The sequence below is a fragment of the Mytilus californianus genome, unplaced genomic scaffold (genome assembly GCF_021869535.1).
Source record: "Mytilus californianus isolate M0D057914Y unplaced genomic scaffold, xbMytCali1.0.p SCAF_1, whole genome shotgun sequence".
Lineage (NCBI taxonomy): Eukaryota > Metazoa > Mollusca > Bivalvia > Mytilida > Mytilidae > Mytilus > Mytilus californianus.
This window is the reverse complement of record NW_026262581.1, coordinates 42685570-42702083: the sequence shown is the minus strand read 5'-3', so window position 1 is coordinate 42702083 and position 16514 is coordinate 42685570. Positions and strand designations below refer to the sequence as shown.

At 32.3% G+C, this 16514-nt stretch overlaps 1 protein-coding gene across 3 annotated transcripts in view; it reads right to left on the bottom strand.

Annotated features, from left to right (window-relative positions):
- LOC127702033 (uncharacterized) overlaps positions 1-16206 on the bottom strand; it is a 110795-nt gene extending 94589 nt beyond the window's left edge. For 2 of the 3 annotated variants that reach the window (XM_052206037.1, XM_052206028.1), the window contains exons 1-4: positions 15849-16206; positions 11845-11941; positions 8701-8858; positions 148-8148 (exon numbers count right to left, since the gene is read on the bottom strand). The gene's annotated coding sequence lies outside the window, so the exon portion shown is untranslated. The remainder of the gene's footprint in view (positions 1-147; positions 8149-8700; positions 8859-11844; positions 11942-15848) is intronic. The other variant, XR_007982270.1, reaches the window with a different exon arrangement.
- Between the last annotated feature and the right edge of the window lie 308 nt (positions 16207-16514).

Below are 16514 nucleotides of genomic sequence, written 5' to 3'. Positions count from 1 at the left end.
GGTAAAATTGCAAGTCACCTATTTTGGGGTAACATTTCACTGCACATTTTATTTAAGTATTGTTACACTATATCAGAGTATTATTACACACTGTTCTCAACTTTTTTCTTATTTATTGTGTAATCAAGCCGATTCGTGTTTCATTACCTGAACTGATAGTATTGTTGTAAAATTGTAACCGCCTCGGTCATGTCGGTAGTCTGCGTGCTTGCCTCATGTTCAGGTGGTCGGGTCATATACTTCCACTATAAAAAAAGGTATATGAATTCTCCGGAAAGAACCCAGTTATTTAAGGGGTCAAGACGGGTGAAGTAGCAGTCAGAGGAATGTTCTGTTTGAAATTTCGGTTGGACTGTTGCATTTGTTTACCTTAATATTCATATCGCTTTAATTCGCCTGAGACTGTTACACATAGGTCCTGGCTTTCACATGTCATTGATCTTTATATCCTTTTATAATATTTGTAACTGGGTGTTCAGCAGTCACCAATAAATCATAAAAGTTAGGTAATGAAGGGGAACAAATCTTCAGATATGAATCTTGAAAAAAAAAACCCACGAAGTATGAAAATTCACTTGCAGACGTTGTCCAGTCAAATAATTTTACTAGATTGGCGACTAAATTGAGATTTGAATTCATATGTTTATTGCCAAATAAAATAATAAAAAACGTTTAAGATGAATGCAATAAACACATGCAAACAAAGTAAAAGCATATTCACGGTGGGTAAGGTTGTCCTGCGAGAGAACGTTCTGTGCTGGTGATTCGGTCCTGACTGGTGCTGGTGATCATTAAAAATATGTAAACAAAGACGAAAATGACGAATTTTGACGTTTTCTCGCATAAAAAATGGAAGGAAACAGTTGAGATGTTTTAATTTTGTTTCTTATGGGTTCATAGGAAAACAATTACAGTAAGCGTAACACAAAAGTGCTCATTTTTAGAAAATCTAGAACTGAAAAAATAAAAAAAAAGCTCCTGGAGTCCACTTTCTATACCCAAATCCACACGACAAAATTATTTTGTGAAAAAACCTGTGCAATTTATTAAAATTGTGCATTTTCTCAGTTTAGACATGTCATGATTCTGTGCTGGTGGGTCCTGTCATTGTGCTGGTGGGTCCTGATACGGTGCTGGTGATTTTTGGTAAACAGTTGGTTATATTTGAAACAAACGTTACAGAATCAATAAAATTGGGCAGATAATTGTATTCAATCGGATTTGTGACTCCTATTTTTACTTTTGTGCATCCATTTGGCTGTTTAATAAGCGTTTTCAAATAATCGTAACTTATATTACATAAAAGGGCAACATCTTCCGTCCAATATCAGATGAAAATATATCTAATTAGAAAAGTTTTATTTAAGATATTAAATGCCCTTAAATTGATGATTCTCTACATAATATGCTAACTAAAACAGTTTTAAAAGGTGCTTAAGGTTAAGCGACATGTATATTATAACGACAATAAACGTTTGACTGGTTTATTTCAGTTAAATATACGAGGTTAGATGATCTTACTACTGGTGCCTCTAATTTCTTCCTTAATATATACACTGTCTCCAATACATTTCGACTGGATAAAAAAACTACATAGACTTGCTTTTCATACATGACTGATAAAAACTTACTAGAATGGAACAAGATGTGAACAATTGCAAGTCAAAGTATGACCTTCAACAACGAGCAAAAACCATAACGAATACTAGCTATAAAAATCACGGTAAACGATTAAAAAATGAAGACCTTCGGCCTGATTTAAAATACAACTTTGAACAAAAAACAAACATGACAGATAGAAAGCATCGACAACCACTGGTTTTGGGCACTCGTGACAGGGCTAAACATGTTTGTTTGTGCTCCACACCCCACCCAACCCCTCCTCCTTTCCTCCTTCATTGGTACAGTGGTGTAACAACACACCACTTAGCACACAAAATAATAACATAAAGACACAAATTATTGAACCACGAGTACTCGCAGCTACTGAAAGCTAGTTCAAGTAATAGATAAATAGATATAGGAAGATGTGGTATGAGTGCCAATGAGACAACTCTCCATCCAAGTTACAATTTATAAAAGTAAACCATTATAGGCCTTCAACACGGAGCATTGGAAACCATGTTCTCTTAGATTAAAATCTCAATCGGTACACATCAAACAAATTTCGCAAAACTTAAGTTTACATTTTAATTTTTGTTTTAGCAAAACTTTAAAACTGTGCAGTGAATCTTGTGCTCACAACAGTTATTGTCATAAATATGTATACATCAGACATTATAAAAGCATGTGGAAGATACTAAGTAGTATTTTACAGTTCAATTTATTGATCATAAAGGGATGGAGATTGCATGGAGCTTCACATAGGATAAGAAGAAATTGATAGTATTTTTGGCGAAAGACTTTAAACCTTCTTTGCATTAAATTCTGAAAGTTTTCTTGTTGCCGTAGATGGTAAAACCCTCAACAAAATCTCAATAATTTGTTGGAATGAATAAAGGTTTTAAATCAAATTTTCATGGACTTTGATCCACTTTTTAGCTCCCACCCTGACGAGCCATGTGAGCTGTCGTATCATGTTGCACCTACCACCCGTAAACTTTCACATTTTCATCTTTTTACCCAATTCATACGTGACAGGATTATTATCCTAGTAACGGTGTTACCAATGTATCGAACATTTTAAGTTAAAAAAATTCCACAATACTATATTCATTTTGTGTGTCAATTTGTTTAGACAAAACAAAACTGCAAAAACTTCGAATACAAGAGAGTTTTTTTTTTTTTAAATGTCATTATTATCTGTCGATTTCTAGATCTATGCATAGTATTTATTTCAGATGACATGGATTTCACACCCTGGTGACCGTGCTTCCCTTCATATATTCATATTTATCGTCCTTCCCTACGCCTATATCACCCTGCTCAGTCGCTCCGTAATTCTCGTATCACGGCTTTGAGACGAGAGCAGGCATTATCAGCGACGTCACAATGTCTGAGGAGAAGTTATCAGCGACGTCACAATGTGAGAGGAGACGTTATCAAGCTTGCTTTCGTCAAGCGTAAAACTGTCTTAAGGAGGGGGAAAAGACCAGTTATAGAACGATAAACAGATAATCGGGTTTTCTTCGTATAGATATCATAAAATATCTGCTGCTCGACACAATGTGAAGCTTTTTCTCTCGATCGCTGCGCTCACTCGCCAAAAAGGTTCACATTGTGGCTCGCGGTTGATATTTTACGATATCAATGTGTAGAAAACCCGATAATCTATACACATATATAAATAAACAAACTAAAGGCTGCAACTGGTATTTTTGCATTTAAAATGATTCATTGCAACAAGAATATTTGTATTGAATGGAAACTGTGTGGGTCAAAATCTTGTATTGCTGATAAATGTTGCTGGACCAAGTTTCGGCATCTGATCTGAATTTTCTGAAAAGTGCAAGGTAGATAGACATTGGCCTGTTGAATATTTTTACTCGGTAAGTTTTGCTCTAACCAAGCTAACTGCTTGAACTTTTGCGATATAAACTAAAAACTCGAATTTATTTTAACAAACAGTGGTCATGTTTGTTGATGAATATTGTTTTTTCCTAGATTCACTCAGGAAAATTCACTTGGTAACATTTGGTCAAGCAATTTCAGAGAAGATTTTTTTTAATTACGGACGTCAAGTCAATAGCTCACACGGCCCCTTGATACAGAGCGAAACGGGTTGATAACCAGTTGAAATTAAACCAAGTTTTGTAAAGTTTGTATATTTGGATTGTATAAAACTGTTTTTTATGGCTTTTAAAAGGCAAATGTAGGTGTATAATTTAAGATTGTTTGCATCTTATATACTTTTTTATACTCAACTAGTAGTATGAAACTACGAGATATTGTAATTTTTTAACATTAAATTCAACTGAAAAAAAAACATGCACGAAAAGATAAAATATTGATCTTAAAAAGCATTTATTTGCATCTCTCCCCCGGCAACAGTATTTTTTTTTTGGGGGGGGGTCTAAAAATCGGCAACTATCTTATCGTAAAGAGACAGACGAGTACACATTTTACGTTCAAGGCGTGTTTGAGTTGATTGTTTTTTTCCTGAAAACGTATAAAATAAAAATAAAATGTTTGATATATCTGGCTTTAGATTCGATTTTTTCTTTATATTTAGGCTACATGTTAATATAATAATACTGAGAATTCACAGTACTTATCAAAAAATGAAATAAATGGATGAAGTGAAATACCTTTGTAATGAGTCATTACTACAGAGAAGGTGTGTTTGAAACACAAAAATTAAAAGCTTCGTGCTATTACAAATATTTAACTAAAAGTGTACATCTTAGTCTGGTATTTTATTTTTTCGTTCACTCATTTTTCACTCATTTTCAATCAAAATTTGGGCATATTTTATTTTTATTCAAGAAATATAGTTAAAAATAGAAAATTAGGACACATCGTTCACTTACTCCCCCTTAATTCTTTATCAAAAATCCTTGACAACAGACTTTACTTTTGGATATTTAAAATGCATAACTTAAACAAATCTTATTTTTGTTTGTGTTATCTAGGTTATCTAGTCTTCATTTTCTGACAAATTCTAGTCTGCCCTTCCATGAAATATTTAAATATTTTTTTTAAAGGTTTTATTGAACTTTCGAAAATTCCCCCTGACAACCGATCAGACAATAATTTTATGTTGACCAGAGGCTTAAAGGTACAGCAAATGATGCTTAATAGCTAATAGATACATTTTTCTCTTAAAGTACAACTTTTAAATCTTACGGGAACCCCCCTTCCCCTCTTGGAAAATGTTTTTATGGTAAAATTATCAACTGCAGTAATAAAATCGTTCTTGATCATCTGCATCAAATTATTTTTTATCAACAATTTTAGAATTTCAAAACTATTCCAAGCTTAATAACTTTCACCGTGACCTCACTCTTCCTTATTCCAAAAAAAAAACCCGCAATATTATTGTCATACTTTTAGTAAACACTAAATTGTTACAAAGAAATCTGATTTTAGCTGCTGAGGACACATGATTCCTACGTGCAGAAACAAGGCTGAAATTCATTTGGTTGAATAAAAAGAAAAGTATCTACAGTATCGTACAAATTTGTCAGAGAAACAATATCCAGGATGCTTAGGCTACACTGAATGTATTATCTAAACTCATCTAAGAAATGTTCAGACTCACCTGGTAGTTTGCCGTGATCAACTTAGGTTGTGCTTGATTTTCATATGATGAAGACATAATCTTTCAATCAGTTGAATTGAGGTCTTGAACTGGCATGGGAGTAACTGTTAGTAGTCCCTTGTTAATTTATGTATCATTGTCATTTTGCTTAGTTTCTTTAGTTACCTATTCTGATACGGACTCTGACTTCTTTTAAACTGAGTTTTACTGTGCGTATTGCTGTGTGTTTGTTTATTCTACATTGGCTAGAGGTATAGGGGGAGGGTTGAGATCTCACAAAGCATGTTTAACCCCACCGCATTTTTGCGCCTGTCCCAAGTCAGGAGCCTCTTGCCTTTGTTAGTCTTGAATGTTTTTTGTAATTTTAGTTCATTTATATGCTATGGAATTTAGTGTGACGTCCATTTTCATTGAAGTGGTACACATTTTATTTAGGGACCAGCTGAAGCCCGCCTCCGGGTGCGGGATTTTCTCGCTGTGTTGAAGACCCATTGGTGTCCGTGGGCTGTTTTCTGCTCTTTGGTCGGGTTGTTGTCTCTGACACATTCTCCATTTCCATTCTCAATTTTATTAGAAAAACAGTCCTTTATTCTATATTTATGCTCTCTATTTTTATGCAAAACCTTTTACATTTTGATTTTTCGGGTCATTGTTGAAGGTCGTACGGTTACGCATAGTTGTTAACACCAAGTCATTTGATTTCTGATGGAATTTTTTTCCATTTGCAAACATGCAAGATAATCTTTTTTATATGGGTATTGGATATTTTACACCGTATTTTGATGGTCATGCAAAAGGATCGTAATCCCGAAAATCGTATGCATATTTTCTTATCTCAAAGGGTCAAAAGAGGGGTTCAATTAACAGGTCAATATTTTTTTTATTTTGCTCAAATCAGATTACAATAAATTTAAAATATTGATAACCGATAACAGCATTTTAAATCATCTTAAATGAGAAAACAGTGAATTCAAAAATCAAAAAACAGTAAACAGGGGTATTTTTTTTCATAATAACAGTTCACAACAATGTCAATTTTAAGAAAACAGATAACAGCTAATTAGTCAATAACAGTTAACAGCACATATATCTTCAAAATAACAGTTAACAAAAGTTTTAAAATGCCAAAACACCTCAACAGAAAGATCTTGCACCCCCTCTCAAAAATCAAATAAAAAAAAACAGACTCAACTTGGCTCATATGAAATATCCACCAAATATATGCTAGATATATTTTCTATCAATTATACAAATTTTCTGCATCAATGATCTTGAATATTTGCCACTTTTAACTAAAATATAAAGGCACAGAACCAGGACATAGGCGCACAGAACCAGGACCGTTTTTCTAATCACCAGCACATCGTCAGGACAATTTCGTTTGGCGAATTTGCACGACTTTTTCAAATAAAAAATCATTGTAATAATCCTCGCATGGTACTTAGGAAGTATCAGAGAAAAATTAAGCAACAGAACAGTTGTTTTATTGCCGTTCTGGTACAATGTAAACAAACCCACCAGCACAGAATCAGGACCCACCAGCACCAGTCAGGACCGAATCACCAGCACAGAACGTTCTCTCGCAGGACAACCTTACCCACCGTGATATTGAATAATCAATTATGTAAGATAGACTACACAGTATGCTGTTTTATTAAATTAAATAAAATGGTTTTACTTCTAAGCACGGCAAAATATTTTTACTGTAGAATCCTGGCATCATTTTTACTGAACATTTTGAAACTAATAACACTATAGATTCTTTCGTTCTTTTCTTTAATATGATTGTCAACATATAAATTATGGGAACACCTTTAGAATGTGGTTTGTTTTGCTTCGTTTGATATGAATTTAGACGAAGAGCCCGAGAATCATTCTGATATTAATTTATAGAACGAATAAAATTGCAATATATAATAAATAGTACAGGATTCTTGCTTTGATGGCTTACGTGAAATCATATATTTACATATTTTTAACTATAACATGCATTGTATTTACTGCTACTCGGATATTAGTATTCAATATGAATTAATAGATTTTCTTTTCTGTGTTGTTGTTGTTGGGGGTATGTTTACTTATATGATTCTATTTTTCAACCGATATACACAAAGAATAAGAGCGGCGATCTGTACGATGTAAAAAAAATAGGAAATAAGGTACCATAAGGAATTTAAATTCCATGCAAGAATTAAAGAAGACAGACAAAACCTTGACAAAAAGAAAACAAAACAGTCCAAACAACACTACATAAAGAACTAGATTGAATAATACGAACCCCTTCAAAATAGGAGGGGTTAGGAACTAATGTGCTATGGTAAGGTTAGCGGATCTGCTCTATGTGTGAATGCTTATCCACTGTTGATTTTTAAATATCATTTTATATGTAAACATATTTTGTCAGATTGCTAAAACAACACATTCTTGTATTTAACTAAATATAATTTGCTATTAAAATAGAAAAATAATAATATGGAAAACTTCTGGTAACTTGATCCATATACCGTGCGAACAGCTCTTTTAATACTCAATTCATAAAAAAAAGTTTTACAAGAAACTAAAATTTCTCAAAAAATGTCTCGATTTAACAGAGCATCTTGTGCTGTCATTTTTCTTATATATTTTTTTAATTTATTGCGTCATGCCATGGTTGTCATAAGACGGTTTAGATTCATACAGATTTGACAGCGGCTGCGCGGTAAGATCTTGTGAGTGTGCAGTATCGTTTGAAGGATACGGTTGCGTTGGATAATTGTTGATTGTATCCGGATATGGTGGCGATGTTGGGTAAGGTGGTGATGTTGGGTAAGGAGGCGGTGGCTGTTCTGGTGTCGAGTTGGTAGTACATTGCATGTTTTGTGGATAGTTTGTTGTATCTTTAGTATTGTAGTCAATCCCAGTCGTGTATGTCTTGTCGTGTGCTGAATATGGCGGTGGTGCGTATGATTCTGTAAAGATAATAATTATCATGTCAAGTATAAGAAGAATACATATTTTTTTTCAATTTGGAACTAGTGTGAAAATTTCATGAAATTTTGAATTGATACAATATTTTAAGTTATATCAATAACAATTAATTTATTAACCAATTTTCATCCGTAAACTAATTGATTTTAATTATAACTATCCAGTACCAGGACAAATTAACGATTATCATTTTAAGGAGAGCCTATATTAACTGCCTCTTCTTCTAACATGAATAGCTACTACATTTCGGTTAAATTACTTTCTATGCATGCATGAAAACATTCAAGATGAATAGCTGCATTATTGCACTGCTTTTTTGATACATTGGTTTCTTCACATGCATTATTTATCACGTTCATTCACCTAAAATCTTTATTGTTAAACATATTTCGGTAAAATTTTACATTTTTCACTGGAATTTCCGATATTGGTTTCAAGCATAATTTATGAGCTTTCTTTTTATTTGATTCTAATTTATGCCTTTTCTTTTATATATCTTGTAATTCTATATCAAAAATCAAGTTTTTACTTACGTTGCACATTTGAAGACCAAGTGGTCATTTGCCCAGTATTTCTTGTTCGTTGAGCTGTTTTGCAACACAACGCTCTTATGATAAAGATAACTACAACCAACACAGCTATGCCAATGGTTACGCCGATCACAGCTCCAACTATAGTTCCAGTCGAAGTTCTATGAAAATATATAATTGGTAAAATGGTTTGTTTTCTATTAAAAAAAATGTTCCTGCTGGTATGATGGCAGTATCTGCAATGTTATCAACATGACATCCGCCAAATAATCGCACACTTGGTAAACTATGAGACGTTTGAAAGCAATAATAAAAACGAATCTTAAACTTATTTTTTTTTCTGCATTGAATTTTTTTACAGTTTGTTCTGGGCATTGCACAAGATCTTATCTTTCTGTTATATTCATGACGTTGCTGTATAAAATCTTTTGCGAATTGCAGCCAACAATACTAGAGTGTAGGATGGCATTATTTCATATCAGCAGGTTATGTGCTATCAGTATCTGCGACCATTCTTTAATTCTTTAATGCGAATTATTTTGTTTATCATTGTTTTGTTTGTTTCTTATGTTTTTGTTGTCTATTACCGTTATTTTAGAGCCAAGTGCTTTTCCTGTACGATTTTTATTTTGGTGTTCTTTTGTGTTTGACTTAATTTGTTAGTCCAATAATCAAAATCAAAAGGGGAACATTGAGATCTAAGAAAAAGTACAGCTTGACTTATTTTCTTGACATTTGTCTTCTGTTGAAGATTTATGTGTCATTTTGTAAATATTGGTTGTGTCTTTGTGTTTCCGTTTCATTGACGTAAACCTCACATCTAATTTTATTCACTTAACAAGCAAAACCGCCCAAAAGGGAGTTGCAACCTTTGTTTTAGCCATAACGACATACAATTTATACAATGCATCTTTTTTCCTAACTACATACAATTTATACCCTGTACCTTTTTTCCCTACCTTTATACAATTTATACCCTGTACCTTTTTTTCCTACCTACATACAATTTATACCCTGTACCTTTTTTTCCTACCTCCGTACACTTTATACCCTGTACCTTTTTTCCTACCTACATACAATTTATACTATGTATCTTTTATTCCTAACTTTATACAATTTATACCATGTATATTTTCACTAACTACATACAATTTATACTATACGGGTTATGTTCTTCTCATATATTTTATGATGGTATGATAGTAAACCTCTAACGGGAGGGGTTGTGCTTGATTTTCATATGATGAAGACATAATCTTTCAATCAGTTTAATTGAGGTCTGGAGCTGGCATGTCAGTAACTGCTAGTAGTCCTTTGTTAATTTATGTATCATTGTCATTTTGCTTAGTTTCTTTTGTTGTCTATTCTGACATCGGACTCGAACTTCTTTTAAACTGAGTGTTACTGTGCGTATTGCTGTGTGTTTCTTTTATTCTACATTGGCTAGAGGTATAGGGGAGGGTTGAGATCTCACAAAACACGTTTAACCCCGCCGCATTTTTGCGCCTGTCCAAAGTCAGGAGCCTCTGGCCTTTGTTAGTCTTGTATGTTTTTTAATTTTAGTTCATTTATATGTTTTGGAGTTTAGTGTGACGTCCATTTTCATTGAACTAGTACACATTTTTGTTTAGGAGCCAGCTGATGCCCGCCTCCGGGTGCGGGATTTTCTCGCTGTGTTGAAGACCCATTAGTGGCCTTCGGCTGTTTTTTGCTCTTTGGTCGGGTTTTTGTCTCTTTGACACTTTCCCCATTTCCATTCTCAATTTTATGTATCTTTATTTATGATATCAGTACCGAAGTATAGTGCATAACGATGTTTTGTTACGTAGTTAAATTCTTAATCTTATTGAAATGGAGTTAACTTAAAGGTATATATAAGGTGCTTTGTACTGAGTAGGTCAATGTCATAATTTTCTTTAAGCTTTAAAAACTTCTCAATGATTACATTTGTAAATAAAATCGGTAACTTGATTGTCTTTATCATAAGTTGAAAAGCGATACTTAAAACGAACTTTTAAGTTTGGGAAATTTATGATTAATAAGTCATATTTCAGAGATGTCCACTCCTTGATTAGATAGACTAAGTCCGGAGCAGTAATTTAAACAAAAATCTCCGAAGTATGTCTTATTAAAGAGACGCTTCTATAATATCTCAATTCACCTTTGCGCCGCTATTTTACTTTTTGACATTTAAATTCCAGTAGGGAGTCCAATTTGTTCGCCCTTCATCCCGGTCAATCCACTCTGTAGAGCTTACATATTAAATTTGATATCATGACGATCTCGTCCTAAATATGCATGAAATATTTCCCGCTGAACGTTACCAAGACAACAATCTTAAAAGATTAATTTACAAGGTCTGACATAAAATTCAACGATTTATGCTTGTGTTGCCACATACCACATCCCCATGATTTAAGATGGGTAAAGAAAGAAGACATTATGTTTGTATTCATAAAAAATGTTTGAATACGAAATTTGTTTGTGAATAACACACAATAGGTGTAGCGTTGACAATTATTGTTTTTACAAGGAAATAATTACATTACATGTATGTTTCACGAGAATTCGTTAGTTTGATTGGCTAACAACAATCGCGCGTCATTCAAAAATCAACCTTCATATCAAAATGAAATGTTACATTCGTGATGATACGTGCTTCCACAAAAAAGTGCACAGGTAAATAAAAATAAAACTTGATAAAACTTTTCATGATCTTATTAGCATAAAAATGTAATTATAAAAAATGAAATTCAATGCTTCTTTTTGTTATTTTATTGGGGTGTAAAAGTGTTGATCGTGCACACATTTTTAGAATGAAGCGCTTCCGCGCTTCATACAAAATATTCTTCGGTCAACACTTTAACACCCCAATAAAATTACAAAAAGAAGCATTGAATTTCATTTTTTATTTCTTTTTCCATTAATGTACTATACTGAATGATGTGTTATAACTCTTTTTTTCAAACCATTGATTTTTGTTTTGCTAGTTTTTGTTGGTTATTACAAGGGGGTTACATTAAAAACGTAAAGTCAAACGCTGAGCTATATATTAAGTTTAGAAAGTTACTCTAGCTCGTTTTAACCAATTAAAAAGCTGGCATTTCAACATGAAGTAAAATCAAAATAATCTGGTATTACAACTACCTGCTGCTATAGGAGCTGTATGAGCCATAATATCCCCCTCTATAATAATAACCACCACTCCGATATCTTCCTCTGAATCGTCCATAGCATGATGAAACTAAAAAAAATGAAGAAATAAACTCATTAGGGAAAAATTTTACTCATAAATACCAAGTGATGTTTTTAAGGCTAAAAACATCCTGACATTGGATTTTTAGTTTGAGGAGTATGTCCAATTACTTGCTAAACATTTTTTATTATTTTTACAGTTATTGCATATTTAATCTTTAGATACTTATGCGAATACTTATTGCTTAATATTATAACGACCACCTGATATTGGAATTCTATAACTACTGGTATGTATATTACTTCCGTGCTTTCTCTCTTGCTTAATTATAAACAGTCTTATGCAATCTATCTGAATAATTTTTCCTATTCATACATTATTTTCTGCCTAGTTATCAAAACAAATATCTTGGTTTTGCACGTGAATATCTAAATTAATTTTTTTTTCTTTCTGTAATTTCAAATTGTCTGGAAAGTAACGGCGGTATTTGTTAGATTTTTTCGCTTGGTAGTTTGTTGGTTTTTACCGCATATGTGATCAGCAATAAATCGAAATGTAAGGGGAAAAATGACCCCGCAATTATTCTTATGACTGTCTTAAACTTTTATTAGTTACATGTCGAAGGCCTCGTTGTGACTGTGAGATAAAGAACAGGAATACAATCACTGTTCTTTTTCTTTCAATTTTGTCATGTGGATGTAGGGGTTTCGTGTCATGGATTGATACATCAAAAGTCATCGTATCCCTTTCGTTCCATAAACAAAAGAAATATCACTACCCCCAACTGCCCTACTAACTATTTTAACAAGCTTCAGACACATGTATCTCAAACCGGTTAGTGTGTAAATGAATTTGAGATACATTTATCGTGCGTTTTTCGTTGAATTAAAATCACCGTGAATCGTCAACAATGATTCTAAGATTTTTCTCTTAAAATTACAAATATCATTTATTTATTTTATTTTCATAGTTAAGTAGTAAAAATATTCATAGTATTCTATCTCATTGAATTATTACCGAAATGTTTGGAATTATTTGCGATTTTATTGAAGTGGTAAGTTTTCAAGATTTTGTATAACAGATTTACCTATAGTTTGTTTGTATAGTTTTATAACAAAACATTTGTATAGTTATATATTACACAAATAATAATGCACACCTTTTCTCTTTTGACCTCAAGGTTATCTGAGTTAGAATGGGTTCAGTAACAACGAGCAATGTCTGAGGTTGAAAGACGAGAGCCACATCCGTGTCTAAAGGTATGATTTTAAATACTTCGTTTCATTGCGGATGTATGGGGGAAAATTAGGTAAAAGTCCGAGAGACAACGAACCAACAACACGGGCCAGAGGTAAACATGTGGTCTTTAATACTTGTAGCTCACAGCCTCTTTTTTAATTTACAAATTACAAAGCTGCTGGTGTAACTGAATTTAAGATAAATTAATCGTTCCATTGAATTCAAAATACTAAAATGCGAGTCCAAGATTTGTTCTCTAAATTAGCAAACATCTGAACGCAAAGGCACAATTTGGTTTATTGAGGACTCAGTCCAATTATTTATGTTTGTATGAAGTTACGTTGAAGAAAAAATATTTTGATATAGTAGGCGCAAAGTCGGTTGAGACTCATTTGTAAAAGGTTGCTATAAATATTTTTTCCTTTTCATAATCATATTGTTTTTACACATATTACAATGTATTTATAATTCAGCAGAATTTAAAAAAAACAATAGCGTTAGTTTCAAAGATTTAAATCTCCGAATAGAATGAAAAGGCAACAAGGCCCTTCAAATCTTCAAAAGATTTTTCCGAAAATAAACTGAAAAATTAGAGGAGAACTAATAAAGCTTGATGTGGTACATATTTATTTTTTGTTATAATCAAAGAATCCAAAATACAACAGATTTAATAAAAATTCAAATTGACTATCCGTTGATGACCAGAATAAATTTAACTCAGTCCATTGAAATTTCTAACGGACAAACCTTTGTACATTTGATATTCCAATTCCTTTTTCTTTTACTTTTTTCGTGTTTTGATTGATCAAATCAGTCAATCAGAACACGGTTAATATTAATATTAATATTAATATTATTTTAAATACTTCGTTTCATTGCGGATGTATGGGGGAAAATTAGGTAAAAGTCCGAGAGACAACGAACCAACAACACGGGCCAGAGGTAAACATGTGGTCTTTAATACTTGTAGCTCACAGCCTCTTTTTTAATTTACAAATTACAAAGCTGCTGGTGTAACTGAATTTAAGATAAATTAATCGTTCCATTGAATTCAAAATACTAAAATGCGAGTCCAAGATTTGTTCTCTAAATTAGCAAACATCTTTTTCTTCATTTTATTTACATTAAATTGAGAAAGATATTCATAATAAACTTAATATTGAAATTGTTGTGGAGAAAATAACCGAAACATTTTTTTTATTGATTATTCCAAAAAAATAAATTGTGATTTATATTGGAGAGGTAAACTCCTATAAACATCTATTATAAGAGATTGTATAACCTATTTTCTTTGTATGGTAATATAAAAAATCATAAAAAAAAACCCAATTATTTGATTTATACATTTACAAAGTTTATTTCAAATTTCTATAAATAATCTAATATACAGTATTTGAAAATTTAAACAATATAGATATGTAACTTAAAAACAAAGGCAAGATGTGCCTTTTATTATATAAAAAACGTTTTTGATGTACCTTAAAATGCAAATAACACTATAATATATATTTTGTGGGATAATGGTCATATCTGTCATCTTGTTTTCTTATTTAAAGCTCCTCTATGCGTTTCCAATTTGATAATATTAGATCATTGTCAAGTAACTCCCCTTTCATAATTTTCTTAAATACATTTTAAACTGCAAAATTAAGTTTAATTCTTGTTACATCTTGAATGATTTTGACAGAGAAAACGTTTCTATAGAAAATATATGAAATATCAATGGAACTTCTTTTTTTTTTGTCCCGCGAAATTAATAATTGCTTTTATCTATAATATTTATAAAGAAAAGAACATGGACATATTTTTCTGGTTTTAATTCTATTTCTTTATCAAATGTTTTCAATATATAAAATCTATATTGGAACCTTCATATTTGGAATTTTCTTAACACAGATAACCACATATTAGAATTGAGAATGGAAACTGGGAATGTATCAAAGAGACAACAAACCCGACCAAAGAGTAGAAAACAGCCTAAGGCTACCAATGGGTCTTCAACGCAGCGGGAAAGTCCCGCACCTGGAGGCGGGCTTCAGCTGACCCCTAAACAATGATGTATACTAGTTCAGCGAAATGGACGCCAAACTAAACTCCGTAACATATAAATGAACAAAAATTAAAAAACACACAAGACTAAAAAGGCTAGAGGTTTCTGACTTGGGATAACCACATATTGTATATTTTACATGAACGAAAATCAAAAGACATTTAACAAGAGCGACTTCCTGATTTCTTTATTTCTATTTTTTTTCTTGTATAATCTAGACTACTCCTTTGAGGTTGAAGTTTTGTTTATAGCTTTCAAATGGGCTTGAATAACTAAGCTGTGATTTATAGTTTAATCCCGCCACATGTTATTATGTCTGTCCCAAGACAGGTACATCGTTACTAGCTTAGTTCATATTAGGAAATTAGGTTTTGATTCCCTTTGTTAAGTTTATTCCCTTCTTTTCCAGACTCGAGATATTAAAGAGCTTAACATATTTTAAAAAAATGATAGACACCTTAGTATTGCTGATGACCGTTTGTTAACCCCTTGATATCTTTTTTGTATTTTGTGTTGGTTCGACTTTTAATACACTTTGATATATCATTGGCAAAAGCAATTTGAACTGCAATTAGATGGGGGAAAATAGTGCGTAGAAAGCTATATGTAGTTTATCTTATTCCATTATTTTTATAAAGAAAATAAAAGTATTCTATAAATTCTTACCAGAAATAGCGAATAGAACACAGAAAATTAACAACTTCTTGTCCTTCTCCATTATAAAAATATTTACAACCTTTGTGTTATGTTATATTTGTTGACTTATATGTGTCATATTTAACGAAAGTCATGCGTCCTATATTTCTTTAGTTAAAACTTTAAACGCAGTAAAAATTTTTAACGTTTAAATGCACCCGATATCCGAGACATGAGGAAGAAGGACATAATATAGGACTGTTACGAAACTGTTAAAAATTAAACATCATCCGGGAAATAATAACACCATGGGATGATAATGCTGGGTCTACGTTAGTAACGTTTAAATGTTCGTTTTTTAAACAATCTTCTGCTTCAAATGAATAAAAATAAATCGATGTTTGCTAGGCGTGGACCGTGAAATTCTCGGCCTTTAACATCAAAAATAAATTTCATGTTTGTACATGTAAGAGATTCTAATTATACGACAAGAATTGTAAAAAAACTAAAATAGGTGATTAATTTGTGCACGTGGTCGCCTGCTTCGTTAAAATACGTCTGAATATGCATGAACAATTTTCCATTGGACATTAAAGTTGTAAACTTCTATGTCGTTTGGTCTCTGGTGGAGAGTTGTCTCATTGTCAGTAATTCCACATCTTCTTATTTTTATATAAGACAAATCAATCCGACTAG